This window comes from Alexandromys fortis, unplaced genomic scaffold, assembly GCF_014885135.2.
Source record: "Alexandromys fortis isolate MF-2015 unplaced genomic scaffold, M_Fortis_MF-2015_v1.1 scaffold_87, whole genome shotgun sequence".
NCBI classification, from domain to species: domain Eukaryota; kingdom Metazoa; phylum Chordata; class Mammalia; order Rodentia; family Cricetidae; genus Alexandromys; species Alexandromys fortis.
Window position 1 is genome coordinate 2,719,438 of NW_026067971.1, and position 23,130 is coordinate 2,742,567.

The 23,130-nt window shown below is 40.7% G+C and overlaps 1 long non-coding RNA gene across 1 annotated transcript in view; it reads left to right on the plus strand.

Annotated features, from left to right (window-relative positions):
- The window catches only part of LOC126509689 (uncharacterized), a 101,980-nt gene that overhangs the window by 15,964 nt on the left and 62,886 nt on the right, over positions 1-23,130 (plus strand). Inside the window, exon 5 of the long non-coding RNA XR_007594229.1 lies at positions 21,558-21,730. This is a non-coding gene — a long non-coding RNA (uncharacterized lncRNA). The remainder of the gene's footprint in view (positions 1-21,557; positions 21,731-23,130) is intronic.

The window sequence follows — 23,130 nt, forward strand, 5'->3', positions numbered from 1 at the left end:
GGATTGCCTAGAGTTTAAAAAAGGGTCAAAGATGGATTTTAGCAACAATACAACCTCAATTCATTTATTCTTATTCTATCATTCACTAATACAAAAGCAAGATTGAAGTCATTTGTGTACAAAGTGTATAATGGTTAGGGCTTGGAGTACATATAGCTCAGTAACAGCATGGATGCCTCAAATACACAAAGCCTTGAATTTTGTCTCTGGAAAAATACTAACCAAGCAAGCAAGCAAACCCCACCAAAGTACTAAAAGATGCCACTAGCATATTTAATGTAATAAAAATTAAAATGTGTAGTAAAGACTAAGTATTAAAATAGACATGAAATGTCTCATAGTGTAAGTTATACTGTTTGTACTAGACTTCATAAGAACTGAATTTGTCGACTAGAATGTTCGTGTTCATCACTGTAATAAAAAGCCAATTGTACAAAAAATGTCTTTTTGTGGCTGTTTATTTGAATCAGGGGGCAAACACAATTCCCACATGGCTCACTGATAGGATGCGTGAGAAGCTCACGCTTGCATGTGTGCTATCATTTAAATTAAATAGTCCCATTTCTCTTCGTTTTAAATTTAGCACTGAGTTATTGGGAAAAAAATGGGTCATACATCTTCAGAAATATCTAAAGGTGCTGTTGTTCAGCTGCTTTCGTGGAGTTTTGCTTAACCTGTCCCTCCCTGACCCATCCACGTCTCTGTTTCTTAACTAGAGTACGTTGAAAGTTGTATTTAGATAGCATTTTCGTGTTTACTTGATGAAATATCAGCGTGATGTTTTCTGTATCACATGTTCTTAATGGCTCACAGCATGAATTGACAATTTATCATTGGTCATATTTTTTGTTTTGTTTTAATTTGTTTGTTTGCTTTTTGAGACTGGGCTTCTCTGTGTAGCACTGGCTGTGCTGGAACTCGCTATGCAGCTCAGGCTGACTTTGAACTCATAGAGATTCACCTGCCTCTGCCTCATGAGTCCTGGGACTACCTGATCAGTCACATTTTGGTGGTGGCTCATTGGCCCTCCTCTTACTAAAGTTTACCTAGTTTATTAGTAATCCGTATTTGTTCTATCATGGTTTTTGCATCTACGATGAATTCTTTTCCTCTTACAAGTTTCCTACCATGACCAGTATTGAGCTTGAGTGTCTGTGTCCCCCATCCCCCAAATTCATGCTGAAACATGATCCTCAATGCAATAGTGGTAAGAGATGAGACCTATAGGAGCCAATTAAGTAACAAGGGCCAGCATAGTGGGTTCAAGACCAGCTTGAACCTACAGAGTAAGACACTGAGTTAAACAAATAAAAAACAATAATGTCATTGTTTGATTATTGCTTTTAGATCTTTTCAGTAAACTGAGAAAAGGAATGTGTGTGTGTGTGTGTGTGTGTGTGTGTGTGTGTGTGTGTGTGTGTATAATACTGGGGCTTGTTACATCTCCAGGACTGTCATACTTGCTGTATAACACATTTTGGTGTTGAACTCTTGATTTCCCAAGTGCTGGGATCACAAGAATATGCCACCACATTTGACATAAAACTTCGCTTCTTATTATAGACATTTTAAATGTGCAAAAATAGAAAGCCACATAAGGAACCGCTCATGCGCTATCTCTCAGTTTCACAGAGAGAAATGCTCTTGCTCATCTCATTTTATCCCTTTCTCACATTTTCTATGAAAAGTTCTTACACATTTATGACAGAACAGACATCAAAGAATAGAAACTGGAAATCCATAAACAACCCCAAATGATCAAAAACCCGAGAGATACTCAAACTGCTAGCAGGTTTGTCTTTAAATTTTTTATTTAAAAAAAATTAAAATGAGTCTCTCTGTTGAGTTATAGAAAAATGGAACTTTCCTATAATGCTAAGGTGTCATAAGTCAATGAAATCTTTCTGGACATCACACACACTAAAATTCTTCTCTGAAGGAACACATAAGTTTTACAATGCAGTGATGTGCGTAACAGGCATTTGCTGTTCTCTCTCTGTGCAGAGGTTACCAGGGAGGCTAGGCACACTGTAAGACATCAGGAGGAGGAGGCATGCCAACATTGTAAAGATAAGGCCTGGGCCTCACTTCCACTCCTATGCCGCTCTTGAGGAAAATTTAGTTAGAAGGACACATTTACCTGCCAAGAAGTCTAGGCGATGCAGATTAGGCAGCCTGTATTTAGGAAGAAGGAAAGAGATTTTATTGGTCACCAGGTAATCTCTACCTTACCTCTGATATTCCTTCTAAGAATTTCATTAGTGAAATTTAGATGTCTCCAGAGATATACTGACAAGCACCAGAATTTCTGAATATCTGAAAAAAATATGAAGTCTATACAAGTGTCCCAAGTTATGTAGCACTTATACATATACCATCATCACATAGCTCCAAGCTGTCTCTTGATGTGACAGAGGCAGGTGCAGCAGCATGGAGCAGGAAGCACTTGTCAAGTGCAGGACCCCAAACACAATTCCCAGAAGATGAAAGAAATGATACGGTGGATGTAAAATGACGGAAGAGAGGTTGAGTGTAAACTGAGCGTTTGGTGGCACAGGCTTGTGTAGGCAGGACACTCAACAGTTAGGTCATGATCGCCACCATTGGCTGTTTGAGACCTTGTCTCAAAAGAAAAAAAAAATGACTCAAAGTTATGGTAGAAATGTTCGATTCCTCTTAACTATTTGATTAAATAATTGCGTTTACTTAAGAGTTGACTGAGATAACCATTCTCGCATTAGTCGATACTTCTGGGGTCAAGAATGATTTTAATTAATTTTCTCCCACTAGTTTGAACCAAGATGCAGAAAGTATAGCTATATTGTATAGACATTGGGTGTGCAAGACAATGCAAGGTCTGCTGAATGCCCGTCCTCCAGGGTTCCTACATACATCCTATTGTTGATCTAAGACTCTGACTATTGCCTGTGTCTTGAAACTCAAAGATTCTAACTAAAAGTTATGTGTTATCTGACAGATAAAGCTGTGTATAAAATGGTATTGCAATATAAACTTTAAAAATCACAAAAGTATAGAAAAGTTTACCCAGCTGATGACAGTGGGAATCTCTGGATGGTAGATAAACAGTTGGTTTTTCCTTTCTCCATTTTATTCAACTCTGTTTTCTGAACTAGCAACAATGAGCATTTTATTCGTTTGTTCGTTTGTTTTTGCTGAAAGTCATCAATTGGACATTCACTGGGACATCAGCTTGTCCCTAGTCCTGGGACTCTCTCATGAGAAGCTCAGACAGAACCTAGAACACAGCAGCTGAGAAATTTACCACATAGAGACCAGAGGGCCTGTATTTAATGGGTTTATTGAAAGCATTAATACACTAAATCTAATTTGTGTTCACAATCTTGACTGTGAGGCTGAGGGATAAGGAGCAGGCAAGGGGGATGTGATGGACTTTGAATCAGATATTAACTAGAATTAAGACAGAATATAGATGTTAACTTATAATAATTAAGTTACAGAAGAAAACATAAAATATCCATGGCATTTGGCACTTGCAGCAACAGCAGCAGTACTGAGTAGATGATGAATTAGACCCTCTGTCTATACAATAAACTTTTATCTGTACTGCAGATTTATAATACGTAAAGATGTCGGCAAGCTATCAATTCCTCTGCCAATAACATCTTTTTACTTGAGTTTGGATGACTTGTTATTTTATTATCTTGACAAATTTATAATAACTTATTCTAATTACTTTGTATATTGTGAAATTAATACATGTGGTATCTTTGATTAATAACTTTTGGTATAATAATTACCTAAAGCCTTTTCTATTATCTGCTGTGGTTTATTTATTAAAAAATTTATATATCCTTCCTGTTAAATAAAGTTAAATTATGTAAACGTGTGCGCTGCACCTTTGTATGTCTTCCCAGGTGTTGTTATCAATCCTTAATTATAAGAGCTCAGCAGTCCTTTGCTAAGTATAAAATGTGTGACTCAGAGCAGATGATGTCGGCAGAGCTGCCCCGGATTTTAACAGCGTGGATGTAGGGTGATGGTGGATTCTATCATTTTTAAACAGTTTATAGATTCTACTGAGGAAAACTGAATTGTGTCTTTCAAGTGGTTGGAGTTTATGTTATGAATTGAGCTCTTTGCTTCTCATCCTTATCAGAATCTATGGAGGGAAGGAGGTGGTACACCTATATCCCATCTATGCTTCTACTGTGGTGGGATCAGTGGTAAGAGAATGGGGTGCCTGGCATTAGTATATATTTCCCAGCACGCTGCAACGTTCTGATGTTCTTCATTCTTTTTATGATAATTCTTGCAGTGCTGAGAATTTAACTCAAGGGTTTGGACATGCTAGTGAACCTTCTACCACTGAGTTATGCCACAGCTATGTGTACTCACTTCTAAAATACCATTTAAAAATTACCACTTAAAAAGTCTCTGGTTAATATACAAAACAGAATTTAGCAGGGACTGAATTCCTTGACTGTTTCTCTGTCATTCTGTGTAGCCCCTAGTGCAAGGGCACCATTGTTATCCCACAGCCATTGACTTCCTTTGGAGTTTCCTTGGGCTCTCTGTGTGGCCTGTGCTAGTCACTGGTCATCACTAATGTTCTCCTGCGGACTGAAGGCAGCACCTGTGCCTCGTATAGTTCACACTGTCTAGAGTCACACATGTAGAAGCTCTTAAATGGTGTGCCAGTATCTTCATCTTAGAACCTCTGTCCTTGTGACTTCTTGTAGACAGAAACTTGCACTTTTGTTTCCTAGATGCCCAGATCCAAGTAATTTCACAGAAACTATATTAATTACAAAACAATTTGGCCAACGACTTCGGCATATTTCTAGCTAGCTCTTACATCTTAAATTAACCCATTTCTATTAATCTATGTAATTCCACAAGGCTGTGATATCTTTCTCCTTTGGCAGCTACAAGACATCTCTTTTACTCTGCCTACTCTCTGTATCTGTTCAGATTTCCTGCCTGGTTTTACTCTGCTAAGCTATTGGCTGAAACAGCTTTATTCATCAACGAATAAAATAACACATGTTCAGAAGGACATCCCACATCAACTTTCAAGTAGGGCTCCCATTCAACATCCTACCACCCCCTGCCATGTCACTACTTCTAGCTGGCGCTTTTTAAGTGAACACACCTTGCATTCCCCAATTCCCCAACAGTGTTCTATGGTTGTATGTCTCAGTTATTGCTATGGGAATTCCTACCACCAGGAGCCTTTAAGTTGCCCACCCACTTGGGTGTGGCCTCTTATACTATATATGCCAATGTAAAGCATGTGTCCAGCCTCTTTCCTGGCTGCTGGATTCGGTTGCTGTTCCCCGTTTGAGCAGAGGATTGTGATCTGTGAGTCTACCTCTAAATAAATAACCTTTTATTATACTCAATTCTGAGCTAGTGTGGGATTTCTTTTTTAGCATCCTTGTCCATCTGGTGCCCAACCTGGGGCACGAACCCATGACCCTGAGATTAAGAGTCTCATGTTCTACCTACTGAGCTGTGAGCTAGTGTGGGATTTCTTTTTTAGAGTCCTTCTTCAAGTTATTGCACAGGAAAATCTGCCTTCAAGGTTCTCTTTAAAATCTCCGAGCAAACCCCATGCTTTCTGTTTTACAACAGACTTTCTTGAAAGGAATGATTTGTCAATGCAGTACGCATGAGCTACAGCTGCTTGTGGTCCTTCTTGTGAAGCCGGAACAGGACCTTGTAGATGATTCTCTGCTGCCAGCTGGTGTGACATTCAGCATTGTCAGTGAAAGGCACTGAGGGCCATTCCACAGGCACAAAGGGGAGTGGGGTCCTCTCGAAGGTCGGGTTTGCTGCCAACTTCAGTAAAGCTGCCAATGGATCTGTGTGTTTGAGTTTCCATGATTCTTTCATCCTTGACAGTTGACATCCAACACCCCAAGCCCAATAAGAAGTCTACTGAGCCACTTTCCATGTGATCTGTTCTAGCATGTACCATCTGGTAAGTTTCTGGTCTTCTGAGAGATAAAGCATTGCTGAGCCAGCCAGTGCTCACTCTCCTCTTGAAGGCATTAATTCAGCAGTGGTTGGCATTAAAGGGAGGTTTTTTCTGTGGTTCAATTCCTTCCTTACTCACTCTTCCTTTGTCACAGAAAAAAAAACTGTTGTCTTTTGTGCTTTGTTTTGTTTTGTTTTTGCTCTAGTTATTTCTTTTTATATTACTTAGAATTCTGATATCTCCCTTTTATAATTACTAGTATGCATTCCCCTATGCTCAAGTTTTCTGAATCAATGTTCCAGTAAGTTCTGAGATACAACCTGGACTTGGTATAAATTTATTGATGGAAATTTAGTAGTTTTCATAGATTTTTAGTCACAAAATGTGATAAATATCTAGAAAACTGAAGTGGAAGATGGAATTGAATTGCATTGTTGTCTAAATTCAGGACAGCCACTCTGTCACTCCAGCAGCTCCTGCGACGGGTCTGCTCTAGACAAACTTGGAAAATAGCTCCAACAGATAAAAAAAAATGCTGCTCAAGACTCTGAATATAGACTATCAATAAAAATATAGACTATGAGGAACAATTATTTGTAAGCTTTTGGTCCGATTTACTTAAGTCATCTTCCTTATTAAAAACAAACAAACAAACCAACATTTGTTTTGTTTCTATTATTTAGGTTTTTATTATTGACATCAGGACTGGATATATGGTTGAGTGGGTAGAGCATTTGCTTTGCAAACATGAGAACCTTAGTTCCTAAGTTCAGATTTTTTTTTAATTTAATTTTTTTTTAAGTTTTAGAGATAGAGTCTCAATATGGCTAGCCTGAATCTTGTGTAGTCTGAACTAATAGAGGTTCACTGAGTGCTAGGATTAAAGGCCTGATCTTTCTTAACAATCACGTAAAAGCTGGGCATGGTGCTACCTGCCTATCCAAAACAGCAAGCTTTGGGTTCAGTGAAGGGGCCCTGTGTGAAAAACAAAACAAGCAAACAACAACAAACGAAAGACCCAGAACAAAAAGCAAACAAAACCCCCAAATCAAATAACAAAAACATGGGATGAGATAAAGGAAGGAATTTGAACTGTCAACCTTTGGTTTTCACCTGAGCTTCCATGGGCAAGTGTACCCCACCTCCACTTATGTACACACACACACACACACACACACACACACTCACACACTCACACACAAGAGAGATCAATAAGCATATTTGGTTTTTTCCTCATTATTAAATGAATACTTTATATTTCTAGGCATTGAAGGAAATGAAATATTACCAAGAAAACACACCAATTTTATATTCCAAGAGGTTTGCAATGTGGATATAGAAAAATGCTAAAATGTAAGAAATGAATACTTTTAAAAAATAATGAAAATAATGCAAGTAATTAATACAGTTAAAAATTCAGCATTAACTTTTTATCATTTGTTAGACTGTAATTTTAATGTAAATATTGTTATAAGATGAAGTCAAATATTTTATGTTAATCTCTAGGAAAAAATAGCAAATAATTCCTATATTTTTAAGACAAAGCAAGCGTGTGACACTTGGATTCAGTTCTGAAGTGTTAGTTGATCCAGTGTAGGGGAACACGTCTGTAATTCCAGCACTTGCAAAGTAGGACTGTGAGGACCAGGAATTCAAGGTCAGCTAGACAACAGCTAGAGGTGAGTCTGAGATACACGGGACTGTGTCAAATGTCAGAAACATCAAGTATTTGTTTTTGTCCCAATCGAAAAATAATTCTGCCAGGCATTAGTGGTGCACGCCTTTCACCTCAGCACTTGGGAGGCAAGAAACAGGTGGATCTCTGTGAGTTCGAGGTCAACCTGGTCTACAGAGTGAGTTCCAGGAAAGGCTCCAAAGCTACAGAGAAACCCTATCTTGAAAACAACAACAACAACAACAAAATACTTCTTAAATTATTCATGAGCTTTTGAAAACATTTAGACTCTCAGGCTGGTCTTGAACCATGGACACTTTAGCCTCTGTAATGTTAGGATTGCAGGCAAGGGTCGCCATATCCAAGCTCTTCTTGCCTTCACTCTCTGTTTTCTCTTCCCTCTGCTCTTCCCTTACTCCCTTGTCAAGTGTGGTTGACTATTGGTATCCTTGGGACATTTGTTCCAGGACGCCAAGGATGTCAAAACCGAGGATGCTCAAGTCCCTGCTGTAAAATGATTTAACGTGTGTCTAGAACTTAGGCACAACTGCCCATATACTTTAAGTCATTTCTAGAATACCTAAAACAACTAATAGAATAAAAGCCATGAGAATATTTGTTTACTTTATTATTTGGAGAAAAAGTGACAAGAAAAGGTCTACACAGGCTTAGCGTAGATGTCGCTTTCCCTGCAAGTGTTTTAGCCCTTGGTTGGTAGAATCCAAAGGACTGGAACAGTGAGTCTGGAGCCCTGACACTGCTCTCTTCCTTCACTGGGGGGGTTGACCATTTCCTTTCTTAGGTTCTCATCATTGCTCAAGAAGTCCCACTGGCTTTCCTGTGACCTGTAACCCTGAGTCCTGGTCCCAAGGCCTTTCGGGCCTCCTCAGAGTTTTCCTGCTGCAACTCGGGCAAGCCAGGGCTCTGCTGCTTCTTGGGCTTTCTGTTGAAGAAGGCCGCCGGGCATCTGCTCTCCTCAGCTGCAGTTCCACCCGCAGTGACTGTTTCCTCCCGGAAGGTGCTTCAGCACAGGGGTGTGCTACCTCTCCCTGCTTTCTCCTAAACATCGATCTATTCTCAGCATGAAGGAAGAATTTAGATTTTCTATTAGCATAACTCCAACACTGAGCTTGTGTGCTATTATCGCGGTGGTAAGGGAACAAGCTCCTGGAAGGCAGAGGCGATGCATTATTTATGGACGTATTTAATAATGTTGGATCGAGTTAGAAACAAGGCAATGTTTTAAGCCTGGTGACTGACAAGAGAATGCATTATTTCCCTTGGTAGTAAGAAGCGAATGTCAGTTCATCCCCCTCCCCTAAATATTAACTTCATGCAACACATACAATCTATTTCCCAAGACAGGAATCTGGGAGCCCATGCTCTGCTTTCTTGTCAAATCTAATTTTCCAGCCTGTCCAGTTAATTCTGCCTCACCACTTTCTCTTAGTCCTGCCTGCCTTTTATTCCTTCAGAAGCTCGTGCTCTGAGACCAGTGGACACATGCAGAACTTGGTAGCGATGCACACCAGGTGTGTTGCTGCCCAACTCTTGCCTTCCTGTTGGCTTCATTTGTGCTCATGAAAATGGAGTCCTCAGTGTCCTTCCCTAGGGAGTATGGCTGACCAATGGCTGCAGATGGCGGCCTTCTGAACCTGCTCTTACGTTCACACTGATGCCACCATCCCCAGAGGCTTCTTTTAGGCCACGAATGCACGAGGGTTTGTAACACACTAGGGTTGTGACACAGGCCCATCCCAAGGAGGTACAGGCTCCTTTAACAGCTAACTTGAGCCTTCTGCTAACCCTCAACTGCTTAACAACATTAAATACTAAACTTTCAGAGCCCACACACTCTGCTTCTTTTTTTTTTTTTTTTAAGGATTTACTTGTATTTGTTCATACATGTCTATGTGAATGTATGTTACATGTGTGCAGGTACCTATGGAAGGCTGAGGAGACTAAAGTTACAGGCAGTTGTGAGCTGCACAGTGTGGTTTCAGGGACCCTGGAGCTCTTGGAGAGCAGGAAAAACTCAACGGTTCTGCTCGCTCTTTAGCCCTGTGATGTGATTTAGTTCTTAGAACATCGCTCCCTTTCATCTCTTTGACCTCACTGACCTCTATTTCTAGAATTCTCCAGACAGGTTTCCACCTCTGCCTGGAACTCACTTATTACAGATAGCCACACAACTGCTTCCCTTTTCATTGTAAACATTTTCAGATGTCCTTTTTTCACTGAGCCTGATTTGGGTCGTCTTGTTTAGACATATTCATTCACACCCGCTTCTGTTATTTGATTTTCCAGATGCACAGAGATTCATAAGATACCACAAAATGCACTTATTGCTTTATTATCTGTATCTCCTGCCTGGAATGTAAACTCCTTGGGAACATTGCTTGTACGTGTGTAGAATTGACCATCAAGTCTTCAACGTCCAATTTACTGTGATTTTCTAAGAGATCTAACAATTTATATTTCAAAATTGAGAAAGATAATTTCCCTTGACCTCATACCCATAGAAAACAGGATTATTTCAATTGCTATTTTCTTCACAATAACTATGACAGCATGGAAGTTAAATCTGTTATTATACATGTTGATCTTGCCAATTTTCTTAGCTATCAAGTTTTGATTGTGAAAGGCAGAAATATTCAAACTTTACAATTGTCATTGTAGTTTAGAGGAAGAATTAGCACTGAGGTTATACTGTATTTATCTTTATACATGATGATTTTTATAATTATTTTTGCCAGCCATAAAATGCTGGTGCTGTAATTTGTCCCAACAGAAAGATAGTATAATATTCATATAATATGATATTCATACAGTGTAATATCTCAGCTGTCATAAGCTGAGCTCTGGCAGAAGCCATGGCTTCCAAATGTTGGCGGCAGATGCTATAGGCTAATTTTACTTTTCTTATCATCTGAGCTGAAGATTAGGTCATGATGTGGAACACAGAGTTCATCCTTGTGGTCCCCGCATAATGTCAATGTGTTAAACATTTGGGCAAGATAGAACTGGAAGAATGCGACGCTATATCTGTGATATTTTCTCTTAGAGCATATTAACAGCCTACCCTATGGTATGTCAGGATTTTAAACCTGTGCCTGTGAAGATTTATTATTATGCCTTTGATGGTCTAATCCATAAATGAGAAATGTAAAACTGTTGAGGAACTATATATAAACTTCACAATTTCTGTTAAATGTTTCGTTCATTTTGATTTTGTTTTCTCAATTATGGGTCCCCGGTTCTCTCTCTCTCTCTCTCTCTCTCTCTCTCTCTCTCTCTCTCTCTCTCTCTCTCTTTTTCTTTTTGAGACAGGTTTTCTCTGTGTAACAGCCCTACCTGCTCTGGAACTCACTCTGTAGACCAGGCTGGCCTTGAACTCATAGAGATCCACCACTTCCCCAGTGCTGAGATCACCAGCCTGACTGCTCTTACTGTTTCGAAATAAATACTGTGAGTCTTTAAATTGTTGTCAAACACATCACTTCAGTGCGCCACTCCTTCTCCAATAACACATCAGTGCTATGCTAGTGTGTTCCCTCTGGTAATATGATCAAAATGGTGCTTTTCGTTGGATTTCTTTTCTATACTCTTATTTTTCATTGCTCTTCTATTAGGGTAGAACAATGTTTAAAGGTAAATTTTTACCTTAGCTTTTAAAACTAACACATCTGGGTACAATAGCAAATAATAAAAGAAAAAGGTTTAAATTCTATTAGTTGCATTATTTATAGTTGAACCTCTGTAAGTATCACTAAGGGTTAATCTCTCCGTAGCTATTGAATCTTTTCAACTCTCCACGTGATGTTGCTTTCCGACCCCTGGAGGCCAGGCAAGATCTATCAGTGCAGGTGTGTATGTTGTAAGGAAGGGCTTCCTAGCAGTGTGGGAGCCCACAGTGACTCTCTTTCCATCCTGACTTAAGGTCAGAGTTCAAGCTTGTAAACGCCAAATAAGAGGATGTTTACCAAAGACTTAGCTACTAGATGTCTTGCTCTTCAAGACCAGATAGTAGGATGTTTGACTAAGGGCCGGTTACTAGATGTTTTGAGTATTAAGGAGGTGATTATGCTTGTTTGTTCTTTGAGCCATGGTAAAGAAGCCTTTTGTGCAGGGCAGTGGTAGCACACGCCTTTAATCCCAGTACTCGGGAGGCAGAGACAGGCGGATCTCTGTGAGTTTGAGGCTAGCCTGGTCTACAGAGTGAGTTCCAGGACAGTTAGGACTGTTACACAGAGAAACCCTGTCTCAAAAAAACAAACAAACAAACAAACAAACAAACAAAAAGAAAGAAAAAAAAAGAAGCCTTTTGCACTCCCAATTTGCTTTTGGTATAAAAGGACAATGGAAGATAAATTTGAGGCTGCTAAAGTATTCACTGAGAACCCTCCCAACTCTATCTCCTGTCCCACTTCTCTTTCTTTGCTCAATCCTCACTCCCCATTTTAGATACATTCGACAGGTCAGCTGATCCTGACATACTAGAAAGCTGGGTGTTTGTGAATGACTGTATTCATTGCGCATACATTCAACAACCCTTTCCTATGAACCCATGAGATGCACTTAGGAATTATCACTTATTGATGATGGAGGAAGTAAAGTCTTGGCTATAGCGAAGCTAGTCGGTGAAGACAAATCTCTGGCAAAACTAGGAGCAACGTGTGGTGTAAAATACTGACAGTGACGCGGAGAGTGGACAGGACTGTGCAAGCTTCTTGAGCTAATGTCATCTGAGAGGAGCTATCACAGAAATCCAAGGCAGCACACTGTTGGGCTGGGTTATGGGCAGGAATGCTGCGAAACTAGTCTGGAAAGACTGGTAAGGCTCATGAGAGCCAGCTGACCAATAGCAAGGCATTTGTCTTTCATTCTGATCTTATCGGCGCTCATTAGAGCATTCCAAACAGGGATTGAGAGGATCTAAGGAATTCTTAAAAGATATTTCTGGCTTCATTAGAAAAGTGAAGGGGCAGCATGGGTGCCTAGGAAACCCGTATTTCTGCATCACTCGATGAAAACAGTAGTGTGTGAAACACGAGAGTCGACAAACCTCACTCTAACTGGGAAGATGGAGATGCTGAGTCTGCTTGTATATGCTGCCTCTTGAGAGTGTATTAGATTAGGCTAAACCTGTACACACATGTACACAGTACACATATTGTATCTGCTGACTATCTGAAGTTCTTATAAACATGGCCCTCCTTGGTGCCTTCACTCATTATTCTCATCTCTTGTCTGTCCATGAAATTTCACACTCTCCTGTGGTCTACATACAAAAACATTCTCCTCATTTCCCTTTTAAATCTCCTGTCAGAGATCTGTTGTGAAGATTAAATCTCATTTTGAATAAGATAAAGACGAGGCATGAAAGTCAACTCTCAAGGCCGGGCGGTGGTGGCACATACTTTTGACCCCAGCACTTGGGGAGGCAGAAGCAGGCAGATCTCAGAGTTCTAGGCTAGCCTCGTCTACAAATTGAGTTTCAGTCAGGGCTACACAGAGAAACCTTGTATCAAGAAACAGAAACAGACAAACAAACAAACAAAAGTCAAGTGACAAACCATGTAAAAGCAAACTAATGAAATGAAGATCTGGGAAGATGGCTTAGTGAGTGAGGTGCCCCCTGCGCAGGCACAAAGACCTGTGAAGAGCTGGAGTGGTGGCATGCGTCTCCAACGCCAGTGCTGGGAGGGGAGAGACAGCTAGTCTAGCAAATCTGGGGAGCTCCAGGTTGAGTGAGAGACCCTTCTCAAAAGGAAAGCAGAGAAGCAAGTGGGGAAGACATTGACCCTACAGAGGAATGCTTCTTACTGGCTTGAAACAGGAATGCTCCCTGTCTTTTTCAGCTGCCTTTCTTATATAGCCCAGGTCCACCTAGTTAGGGACAGATGCCTACAGTGGGCTGGGTACTCCTACATCATTAGCAATCAAGAAGACACCTCACAGACCTGCCTGCAGACCAATCTGTTGGCAGCATTCTTTTTTTTTTTTTTCAACTGAGACTCCTTCTCAACAGGTAGGTTAACTTGACAATCAAGTTCAACCATCATGAAGAAAAGGAAGAATCAGCCAGTGTTATTTTGAATATAGTGGTGACTTATGTAGCAGTGGATCTCCAACTATTCCCTGCACCCGGAGGGTTCTACTTTATTTAGGGAACAGATGGTGTTTGCTGTATTCACAAATATTCCACATTGCTCATGGCTCTCACCTCCATGCTCATTGCATATGTGAAAAAGCAAAACAATATATTCCCATAGTTTCTATCATATTACACAGTCCCTTTGGCTGCTGGTGCTAGATATGAGCATTGGATGAAATGGCAGTCAACACATATATTATTGGTTACCTATGTCGTGCATAGCTTCACATGAAATAGAGATCTGAGTTAATTACAGTCTCATTCTTGTTTATACGAACTGAAAAAAAAAAGAATCAAGCAGTTGATAGTTGCTTTGAGGCTACACAATATATTCAGAGGAGTTCTAGGGATCCAATGGCAGCCATGCGTGAGGAAGTAAGTTTTTGAAAGGAAGAGATAATGTGTCATGTGGACAAGCTATCAGCTGGAGGAAAGTTCTAGAAGAATCTAATTGTGTGATTGACTTAAAGATGGCTATAAATTCTTGGACAATTTTTCTTTTGTTGTTTTTATTTTCGAGACAGGGTCTCACTGTGTAGCTCTGTCTGTCATGGAACTCACTCTGTAGACCAGACTGGTTTCAAACTCACAGAGATCCTCCTGCCTCTGCCTCCCAAGTGCTGGGATTAAAGGCATATGCCACCACTGCCCAGCAAGAATTTTTCTTACCCAAAGGTAAGGTCTATGCTCTTTATGCCCTTCTCTTTAATTTGGGTGAATTTTTTTCTGTATTATTTAGACTATTTTACCAATAGAATACTGTGGGTGTGACCATTTCAGTGTCCTAAGAAAAAGGGCAATATACTATGCCATGAAGAAGGCTCCTCTTGTCACCCATAGGGAGAACTAAAGTTCTTGGTTGACAACCTGAGCTGAGAGCCTGGCCAACAGCAACACCAGCTTGAGAGCCATGTGTGAGATGTCCTGGAAGAGGGATCCTCAACCACAGCTGACATCACATAGAATCAGAACAAGATATCTAACCTTGCCCAAACTGTGGGTTCATGAGGAAAATAAGTGAAAGCTATTGATTTAATTTCATTTCTATTTCTTATTCTTTATTGTGGTGAAATACACATAAAACACCACTTTATCTTGTAATCCCTAACTGGCCTAGCTCACTGTGTAGGCAAGATTAGCCAGGAACTCACTTACATGGAGTAGTGTCCCTTCTCTTGAGCTTCTGGCAAGCTCTGGGGTGACAAGTGTTCACTGTCACAGCTCACCATAAACACTTTCAGCATACAGTCCTGTGGCGTCTAAGCACCTTCTCACCACCATGCTGCGTGGCTATCATTATTTCTGCAACTTTTTCATCACACAGAACTGAAATCCTGCAACCGTTTAGCAGCTCCCTTCTCTATAGCAGCCACCACTCTTGTCTCCTACCTATATGAATTTGATTAGTTTACTTACTGCATTTATGTAAGGGATACAGTGTTTATTTTGATAATTAAATTAGCTTGTTTCACTTATCTAAAACATCTCCATCCATGCAGTGTCGGAATCTCCTTCCTTTTAAAGTTTGAATTGTAGACACACACACACACACAGACACAGACACACACACACACTTCCATATTTTTCATCATCTTGTTAGTGTTATAGTGACCACCCAAACAAATGTAAAATAATGTGACATCATGGTCTTGTTTGTCATCTTTCTAGATAAGAGATACTGAGGATGCTCTTACTGGCCATTTCTTTGCACTACTCCCAAGCCTGTAGATGCAAATATTTTCTCCCATTTAGTGAACTGACTCTTTTACTTACTGAGCTAGTCCTTAAACTTTGCTATAATCCAAAGCACCTTTTAAAACTTCGTATTATTGTCGTGTATTTTAGAGTCATATTCAAGAATTATCACAGAACTATTAGAAATTTAAAAGCTTATTTTGGAGTTATTATTTTATGTGTATGTACATAACTGTATACATGTGAGCCACATACATAGAGGGGTCTGTGGAGACCAGAAGAGGGTGTTCAATCCCCTGAAACTGTGAGCTGCTGAGCTGGTTGCGAGCTGTCTGATGTGGGTGCTGGGAACTGACTGTGGATCCTTTTTCAAGAACAGTTAGTGGTTTTAAACCCCTCTTGGCATTCTTTAAGCATCTGAATCTTGCCTTGGTTTGTGAATTAGAAATAAATTATGAATAATGTGGGGGAATAGAATGAACATAAGAACACAATCAATGTGTCACATAAGACTATGCACATAAAAGGATGGAGGGAAGAGGGGAGGCTTATGAGTATTATTGGTCCAGTCCGTGGTTTCAGAGGATGGATGTCTGCATTGTTTCTCCTTTAAAAACATCCATATGCATTTTTAAAATAAACCAGAGTGGGTCACATCTCTTTGTTGTCAGAAGTGGCCAATTAAGTCTGCCATCTTCCTCAGAGTTTTGCCAAGTAAATGAGGAGAAACTATAAGGTCATACCCAATGCTCCTTAGGGAACTGGGTTCAGGGATGCTTTGACCTGAGTACTCATGGTTTGACAATGGCATGTTGGTCCACCTTCATGTTTGTTTATGTAGTTATAACTGTGGGGAAAGTTGTGGTCACTTGCTTTGACCACATGTGTTAGTCAGTATCCCATCACTATCATAAAATACCAGAGATATCCAAGGCTTATTTTGGCTCACAACTTTGGAGGTTCCAGTCCAGGGTGAGACAACTTTGCTGGGTTTAGAGCTTGGGTGAAGGGAGTTCATAGCCAAGGAGGCCTGGGAACCTCAGGATTGGATATGGAGAGGAAGAAACGGAAAGCACAAGGATTCCATCCCCCCTCCAAACACCCCAGTGCCCGGAAGACCTCATCCTAAAGCCCCACTTCTCAATATTTCTAACCTCTAATAGAAGCCACTGGAAGCAAGCCTTGTCATGTGACCCTGGAGACATGCGAAATTCCAACCGTAGCAACATACACTGCCTAAGAATTTCTGATTTGGTTCATAGAATAAGATACCATAATAGCCAGTAAAAATATTATTTTTCCAAACTTTCCCCAAGTTTAAATGTAGAAAACATCTGTTTCTGTTTCTAATCATTCATTTTCTTTGTCTCCCATGCTAAAGCCATTGCTTGCGTTTCACTAGTTTGGTGTAAAGCAGAATGGAACTCCTGAGTATTTGTTTCTCTTTCCAAAAACAAACAAAAAAATGTAGTTGTGAAAAACATTTAGCAGAATTGAAAATCCAGTTAATTCTACACAGACAGATGTCTCAGAGACTTTAACAATATATGCTCACAAACTCATTTATTTTTAGACACTTTGCCACATATACACGAAATTCAACTCTGTCTCTACTTGTATTAGTGCCTTTTTCCTGTGCTTGTCCTAGATTTGACTTAGTAGAAATGTTGCTTTTTAACAGTGAGCCTCCAGCTCTTTCTCTAACCAGCTTCTTACCTATGCGGTCTGCAATCCCCTTGGCCTATATTCCTACCTGTACAGATTCACTGAGTAAGGAAGTTGGAATCCTTGGAGCAATTATGGGACAGCGGAGAACCTAGGCACTAAGATAGACTCAGTTACAGCAGAGCCTGGCCTGAATATTGAACTTGATAGATGAAGGACTGGGAATGCTGTGTGCTTCTGAGCATTCAGGAGACTTTCCACGGACACCTTCAGCCACAGTTCCTTATCCTACTTGTAATAACTTTACATGGGGAATCTTTTGGATACCAACCTCAAGCATCTATGTCAGAATATCTGGAGCTGGGATGCTGTCAAAGATGTTTTAAAATGTCTCGTTGGTACCTAGCGTCGACAACAGAGAAGGGGAACAGAAACTGTATATGTTCATTTGACACATTTTGTGTGAGGCCAAGACCACTCTGAGTGCTTATTAAACATTAAGGGTTCTCTATTGGCCTAAGTCTTTGGTAACAGATGAGGCCTCAATTAAGTAGCTAGCCACTCTATTCCTGAGTGCTTTCAGTTTCCAGGTTCACACAGATAAGACGAACAGTATCCATGACAACAGCAGATGTGATTCATCTAATCCCTAGCTTTCAGTTCCTTTGGGACACTCTGTTCCCTAGGTTGACATTTGGGGAGGCTAATATACGCTCTCAGCCATCTGGCGTGGCTGGTAATTTGAACACTTCTTCATTTAGCACCTTTTTGACATTATGCTTGTAAGGCTGGGCCTTGCGCATTTCAGTTCACATGTACCTTTAAAAATGTCGCAATATTTGCATGGACTCTTGAAGTATTTACTGGTTGTTTATTGCATGGCTAATACTTCAAGGTTAATGCTTGCTTTCAAGGATCTTATATTCCAAGCATGTTGATACCCTAGTTTATATCAAGTTTTATTTTTAATTATTTGGGTTTTCATGTTTGTATATGGTTCTGTTTCAGAGTTCTCAAGAGACTCATACTAATATTATCTATTATTTGTATACCTACCTAATATCTGTCTTCTGTCATCTACCTACCAATTATCATCTATGTTTATCTATCTATCTATCTATCTATCTATCTATCTATCTATCTATCTACTATCTCTCCCTCCCTCCCTCCCTGCATCTATCTATCTATCTATCTATCTATCTATCTATCTATCTATCATCTATCTATCTATCTATCTATCTATCTATCTATCTATCTATCTATCGCTCATGTGCTTATAGAAGTTCATATCTGCATTTTTGCTGGCTGATGTGAGTTCCAGGGTGACCCACAGTTCCAATCTGAGGGCTGTAGCCCAGAAAACAGAGAGATTGAAGGAATACTGCTGGAGAATCGCCCCTTTCTTAGAAAGACTGTCAGGTTATTATTAGACTATCAGACAACTATTACTTCTGCTGATTAGATGAGGCAGATGGTGATCCACTTATTTAAAGATCTCTGACTCAGAAAATGCTCTCTGAAAAAACTCAGTCGCCATAGTGACACCTCTATGATGAAACAGTGTACCCCCAGGGCTCGCTGTGCTGACGACACATTGCTCAGTTGTTGTAGTCTTCCAGCTCACCTCAGTCTTACGTGGGAAATGTTGCCGTTTGCTTCATTGTCCACACAAGGAGCAGAAGAACTATAAATGTTAGGCAGTCTGATGAGTCACACGGCTAATAGATTGGTTCTGAGTTTGTACCAGATCTTCGTGACTCATAGCCTTTGAACATAAATTACAAAGCTTCACAAACATAGTTGGTTTATTATTTATCTTTTTTCAAGTTTTCATTGTCTGAGAGAGGCTGTTGGAGGGGGAAGGGTGGAAATGGCACCCTGCTGTCCCCGAGAAAGGATGGCGTCCCACCATTTGCCAGGTTTCATTTAATACTGTCTTGAGATGCTCCGGGAATTGCGTTCTCACATATTAAACTCGGAGAGAAGATCTATCTTTTTCCATTGGAAAATTTCATTAAAATTAAATGTGTCTCTGTGTTTTACTACTTAGAGTGGAAAGAAGGGTTTATAAACTGAAGATTTATAAAGCACCCTGAGACACTCAAGAGGGAGAAAAGTCTCCAAGTGGAAGTATTGTTAAGCTGCCTTAAATAATCGAAATCAATTAACTTTAATCCCTGGAACAATGTAAAATGCTAATATGAGTTCTTAGCCCCTTTAATTTAATTGCAGGGGTCGTATTTTGAGAACCAAAGTGACATTGCCTGCAGAGTTGGGCTTAAAATCAGAATGGGCATCATGATCAAAACCTCCACGTGAACTGAGGGGAGCACTCACAAACTGCCCTTCAAAATGCCAGTGTTCATCTGCACGACCCTGGCTCACTTAGGACTTAGTCTAAAGCCAGTGTTCGTCCTGTATGATCCTGGCTCACTTAGGGCTTAGTCTAAAGCCAGTGTTTGTCCTGTATGATCCTGGCTCACTTAGGGCTTAGTCTAAAGCCAGTGTTTGTCCTGTATGATCCTGGCTCACTTAGGGCTTAGTCTAAAGCCAGTGTTCGTCCTGCTCGACCCTGACTCATAGCGTTTAGTCTCATTAATTATTTAGGCCTGGAGAGCCGGCTGTGTCAATAAAGTGCTTGCTGCACAGGCGTGAGAAACCGAGTTCATCTCCTCAGCATTCACACACACACACCACACACACACACACCACACACACACACACCACACACACACACACCACACACACACACACACCACACACACACACACAGTACCTGTAGTACTGGGAGTCGGGGAGATAGACGCGTCTCTGGAATGCTCTGGCTTTACCTGAAGTGGCAAGCTCCAGGTTCCTTGAGAGACTGACTCCAAGAAGAAACCTTTGTCAACCTGGTCTTCACACATGTGTACACATGTATACCTATTCACACGTCTGTACATGTATCCAAACACACAGCCATACAATACCCCCAAATTCAGTTCACCAGAGATCATTCAAATCATTTACTGAGCACTTTTACTTAGCTGAAATTTTATTCATACAGTATATTTTGATTGTGTTCTTGCCTCTCCCAATTCCTCCCAGATGTTCCCCATCTCTCTACTTACCCAGCTTTATGTTTTTCTTTCTCTCTTTAAAACAAATTCACAACTCCTCCACAATAAGACTCAAAAATGCCAAAACAAAGCAAAATGAAAAAGGAGTCCACAAAATACCACTGAGCTCATTTCGTGTTAGCCAGCTAGTCCTTGGTTGGGAGCCTGCCCTGGAGTGTGGTTGGGAAAACTGATTTCCCTGTCTCTAAAAGCAGTTTCTTGGTTAGGGATGGGGCTTCTTGTCCAGTTCCTCTTAGTGTTGGGACCTGGATAACCCGAACCTGTGCAGTTCCTGTGTGTGTGCCGCTACAGTTTGTATGAGGTCATGTGTGAATCAGTCTACTGTGTCCAAAGGACACTGTTTCCTTGGAGTCTTCCATTACCTCTGGCTCTTACACTCTTCCTATTCCTCTCCCCTAAAGCTCCCTGAGCCCTAAGGGAGAGTTTGATGAAGACCTCCCATTTATGATTGGGTACTCCAAAGTCTCTCACTCTCTGCACACTGTGCAGTTGTGGTCTCTGCGTTAGTTCCCATCTAACCTGAGGAGAAGCGTTCCTGAACATAGGAAGTTTTGTCATGGTGATGGAGAAGTCAGCCACATGGAAGACAGATGAGAGCAGAAGCAAAACAGTGAAGAGAAGGTTTTTGTGGGAAATCACAGCGCCAACTGTGTTCAGCTCAGCAGCAGGGACACTGTCTCCGGAAACAAGTGCTCAACCACTGTGTCAGATACAGCCAAGGGAGAGTTTGCAATCCCAAGACACAAGTTTCTAATTTGCTGTATTTGAGAAAAGGAAACACCCAATTAGTCTCTGCTTCCCAACAAGACATCGTTGTTCCCTTCTTTCTCCAAGCCAAGCTCTTGACATCACCAATTAGAAGGGACAATCTCTGAAAATGCGGAAGCTATCAGGTTAGCTTCCTTCAACTTTAGAAGACAGAGAATAAGAAGCCTTAGAAAGGTATTGGGTACCATCTGCATGCTGTTCATGGTTAACCTCATTCTATTCCACAGCAGCCTCTGGCTGACCACACCTTACAGGCTGGGGAGCTGGAGCAGTGAGGCATCTAACACAGGAGAGCCCAAGACTCCTCCTCAGACCTCGAAGGCTTATATCTAGTCATTCTGCTCTCTCTCTGTGCTGTTCCGCCTCTTTGATGTACATAGATTAGCATGGATGTGCTAGCATAGTTCTTCCTTTGAATGTCTGCACTATAGTTGCATGCTGTTCTTTAGTGTGGTACCATCTAGGTTCTGAAATTGTGACAAAAATCATTAAATATGTTCCCTTTTCCCTATTAAGGAAAAAAATGTACTCAATTTCTCTGCTTGGAAGTCTACACAAAATAACCGTTCTGTGACTGTTGGTGCAACCATGCCATGACTGTTATGGGGCAGTCTGCTGCTTTCTAATTGGATTGATGGTTCATTCCTCAGGAGGGAATTCACACCAGATACTGTAAACCTGACCAGAAGGTACCGCTATTACTTTGCTAGATGGAAGTTCTGTGCCTGTTAAATTTCCTCCTGCATATTCATGTTTATTATTGTAGATCAGAGCTGCTGTCTGCTTCCTTCAGAGGAGCTTCCTTTCGCAGTGGGCAGTGATTACTGCAGAGACTCATAACCGGGCATTAAAGACCATAAAAATGCTCAGTCTTAAATGGGACATCTGCATCACCCCTCCGAGGCTGGGGGAGCATCATGGAGGAGGAGGTAGGAAGAATGAGAGGCAGAGGGAAGGGTGAGATGTTGTGCGATGCTGTCTTCTAGGCATGGCCTGGTTGTCACAGCCTTGGACATTCAGTAGTAGACTGCCTGCACAAAACCAGGTCATCAGCATCCTGTCTCTGGAGCAGGTCAAGGTCAAAGTGTGAGATATCCAACACATACAGTTCACTTCCCTACCAAGGGAGGAAAGAGAAGCTCAAGAGGCCCTGGCTCTTGTGAGTTTTTATAGGTAGTTAATGATTGTTGACAGAGGGAGAAAAAAGTCATGTAGACACAGGTAGGTTGTTCATGCTTCTGTCATTGCTCCTGTAGGAAAACCTAATTACCTTCATGGGCACTCAAATGCACACAGACATGTACCCACACATGCATGCACACACAAAATCACCATATCTGTGATTATTTTTCATTTTATCCTGGGTGCACAGAGTTCTTAAATATATATATACCTCATTAAATTAGAATCAGATATGGAAACAGTAGAATATAAGACCTAAAGCTTAAGTCCAATCTAATTTTGGAAATAGATTAATATAGCTGGAACATAACCTGTCATGCATAACAGCATCAAAAAGTGCCTGGAAGGTAGGTTGGACTATTTATGGTCGGACCCACACAAGCCTTGGTAGGGAAGTGATACTGTATGTGTTGGCTATCACTTTGACATTGACCTGCCCCAGAGACAGGATCTAGCATGTAGCCAATGCTTATTAAACCCCGAAGAGCCGCAAACTCTGGTGGGGCAATAAAGTTTTAATAGTCACTGCTGAGAATCACAGCGAAATTAGCATCTCAATGTTCTCATTTTTTAGTAATGAAACTAGTTTTGGGAAGATAACATAGAGGGATATTGGACAATGATTAACGTTACATTAGCTGTTCATAAAGGGAAAAACAAAGTTTCTGTGGAATTAGTGTGGTTCTGTAGAGGGAATGCTTCAGTAAATGCTGAATGGATGAATGAATGAATAATGAAATAAAGCATGTTGTATGTGTGTATGCACGCACATGCAATTGTGCACACTCATATCTGTTTTACTAGTTAATGATAAAAAGGTTAAAAAAGAACCAAATGAAAGTTTAATGTATTCACATCAAGCTCCCAGGTTCTGCGTTCAGAGGCCTGATGGGAAGCTGAATTCGGC